The following is a 3,196-nucleotide window of genomic DNA, read 5'->3' as shown; positions in this document are numbered from 1 at the left end:
GTCGCTTAGTCATCAGTGGCAAAACCAGAATGAAAATACCCTCTCCTGAATCCACTCTACAACCTAAAAGTAGTTAAGCAAAGGAAAACAAGGGCTCCAGGGTCAGCTAACACAGCTCCCAGGTCCAAGGCCACACCCCCAGCCATGGTGGCACGGATAAAGCCAAATAGGCAAAGCATGCTGTCTACCACGGAGGGGCTTAATGAATAAGCATCTTAGCCCCTACCACAAATCAGCCAAAACCAGAGAGGACCTGCAGCACTGCCCCCCTTTTTCAAACCCACCAGAAATGTGTGGCCTATACGAATCCTCATGCCTCCACAGCAGTAAAATACATCAAAACAGAGAGCCTGAGGACCTGGAAGACCAACCAGAGCGGAAGAAGAGACCGGCTGTGCCAGGGTAACACTCACCAGTCCTCGCCTCTGTTCACACCAGCTCCCTGGGGGAAGGACGTCAGTCAGGCACCTGGAAGGAGGAAACGGTGTTAGCTCCTCTGAACTGAGATCATGGACCCAGCATGGAGCTGGAAATTGAGAGGCTGGCATTTGACTCTCTGAGGAACCTGGGGGAAGTTGCTGAACCTGTTAAGCAGAAAGGTCCCTGTGACTATGCGCAGAGAGCAAAAGGGAAAGTAACAAATATGATGTTGGCGTGGCCAGCAGGGGCCAGGCTTCACGGGCTGGGAGGCCAAGGTAAAGAGTTCAGTCTTGATTCCAAGAGCACTGGGGAGTGGTTTGTAATGTAGAGAACGGATTGGAAATGGGCATGAGTAGCTTTAGGTGTATGAGTCAGGAAGTCGTTGTGGCTGTCCAGGGGGCATGTGACAAGGACCCAGACTGGATGGTTGAGTAGAGCTAAAAAAGTGGTGGTATCCACAGACCGTGGGATGGACTGGATCTGGGGGATGAGGGCAAGCAGAGGCCTGCCTACTCCTCAGGCACTTCCTTCCATGTCAGTCCCATGATCTCTGGCACCCAGGGAAGAACACACCCATTGCCCTCTCACCCTGGCCTATCCTTGCCTCAGGCTCCGCACCTATAAAAACAAATAAGGTTGGACCCAGTGGTCCCTTAAGGTCTTTTTAGCATTAATATTCTGTTCTGGTATAACTTGCTCACAAAGTATTTAAGCCCCTTCTCGATCATCTTTAAGCCCCAACTACAGGCCCAGCCTGTTACACAGTGAGGCGGGTTGCTGGAGAGAGAAGCCTCAGGCCTCCTGGACTCACACACTAAGAAGAGATGGTTCCACTTCACATACAGTTGATGGCCAAGCTGGAACTGTGGGGCAAAGGTAGTTTCACAGTTCTGAGTGCACAAAACACAGAGTTTATTCCTTTATTATTATTTATTAAGTTCTGTATTATTTTCCATGCAAAACAACTGTTAACCTACAAGGTGAATAGGAAGGTCACTTGGGCTGAGGCTGTAACAGCAGGAGCAGAAGTTGTGTGCCTGAGAGTCTTCTTCCTGCCCCAGCTCTGGAGGCTGCCATGGGCCTCAGGACACTGCTAGGCCCGCTGTAGCATCAGTCACCCGGCAACCTGCTTTCTCATCCACTGTTTCCTAGCACCCAGGCTAATCCTGGGAGGCAGTGCGGCACAGTGGTTATAAGGTTGGACTCTGTAGTCCCACAGACCTGGTTTGAATCCTGGCCCCAGTACTCTCTAGCTATGTGGCCTGGAGCAAGTCACTTCAAGTCTCTGAGAGTTAGCTTCCTTCTTTTGGAAAATAGGAGTAATAGAGTTGGCTTCCAGGGTTAATGAGAGGATTAAATGAGATGATGCTGTGGAGAGCTCAGCACAGCACCTTATCCACAATCCAGGAGGTAGCTGTGCCCCACACAGCTGTGAACGCAGACCCAGAAAGGTGAAGTGATGCACTGAAGACAGGCACAGCAAATCGGTATGGGGTGAGACCTAGAGCCCAGGTTCTTTTTTTTTTTTAATATATTTTATTGATTTTTTTACAGAAAGGAAGGGAGAGGGATAGAGAGTCAGAAACATCAATGAGAAACATGGATCAGCTGCCTCCTGCACACCCCCTACTGGGGATATGCCCACAACCACGTTACATGCCCTTGACCGGAATCGAACCTGGGACCCTTGAGTCCGCAGGCCGACGCTCTATCCACTGAGCCAAACCGGTTAGGGCTAGAGCCCAGGTTCTTAACCACTAGGTTGTATGTACAGTATGGTTCCTGCTTTTCAGATGAGGAAGTTGAGACTAAAAAATTACAAGTGACTTGACCAAGGCCACAGAGAGAATTCCACAGAAGAGGAATACAAACCCTGGCCTCCTCGATGAAAAAGCCCATGATCTCCCCCTGTGCATCCAGAAAGCAGATGTGTGTGGAGATTTCGGGTTTCAGGGCCCTTTAAACCTGGAACAGGGACAAACACAAATCTGGGCAGACTGGAGGGCGGGTGGGGGTGGAGGAGGATACCTTGAGAGGAAACCAGAAGGAGTTGGTGAAACAAAAGCCTCTTTCTCAGAAGCCCTCCCTAGGGACTGGGCAGGAGAGGAGGGGGCTGACAAGCAGGGCCATCCCTCCTCCCACGGCTGAGCTGAGGGCTGAATCTAAACAAACAGAAACAGTTCCAGCTTGGCCATCAACTTGCTCTGTGATGCTAGGCAGAACACACACACACACACACACACACACACACACACACACACGGAGTTCTCTGTTTCTTCAACTCAAGAACAAGACGGTTGTACTGAAAGGTGTCAAGATCCCTTCCAGTTATAGGAGACTAATAATAACCATTCCTCACAAGTTCCTGACTCCTGATCAGGCCCTGATCCTACAGCCCCAAAAGGTGGCCTCTTAACGTTGGTTCCAATGTTGCCACAATAGGGTTGGGAAGTCTGCATGCAGGTTCTGGCTGTATAGCCAGGTCACTTCCCCTCAACAGGTCTCAGCCTCCTCATCTGTAAAATGGGTACATATCTTTGCCTGATCACCTATAGTACTATGGGAAGATCCAAGGAGCTACCTCAAAGACAAGAAATCCTCATCCCAAATATCCCTCAAGCTCTTTTAACTTCTACTCCTTTCCCTCTTGTCTGTGTCCCCTTTAGACAAATAAAACAAGAGAATCCAAGCTGACAAATTCAAGCAACCATCCACCCCCCGACCCACCCACCCAACTAACAGTAATAGCAACCGCCACCACAGCTAATACCTGACT

The 3,196-nt window shown here is 49.9% G+C and overlaps 1 protein-coding gene across 3 annotated transcripts in view; it reads right to left on the bottom strand.

The window, feature by feature from the left end:
• Positions 1 to 3,196, bottom strand: part of EPB41L1 (erythrocyte membrane protein band 4.1 like 1) — a 118,791-nt gene that overhangs the window by 100,780 nt on the left and 14,815 nt on the right. For all 3 annotated transcript variants that reach the window (XM_023754445.1, XM_023754443.1, XM_023754444.1), the window contains exon 2: positions 414 to 468. The gene's annotated coding sequence lies outside the window, so the exon portion shown is untranslated. The remainder of the gene's footprint in view (positions 1 to 413; positions 469 to 3,196) is intronic.

Source organism: Myotis lucifugus, unplaced genomic scaffold (assembly GCF_000147115.1).
Source record: "Myotis lucifugus unplaced genomic scaffold, Myoluc2.0 scaffold_60, whole genome shotgun sequence".
In the NCBI taxonomy this organism is placed as follows: domain Eukaryota; kingdom Metazoa; phylum Chordata; class Mammalia; order Chiroptera; family Vespertilionidae; genus Myotis; species Myotis lucifugus.
The sequence above is the reverse complement of the archived record's forward strand: the minus strand, read 5'-3'. Positions and strand labels throughout refer to the sequence as shown.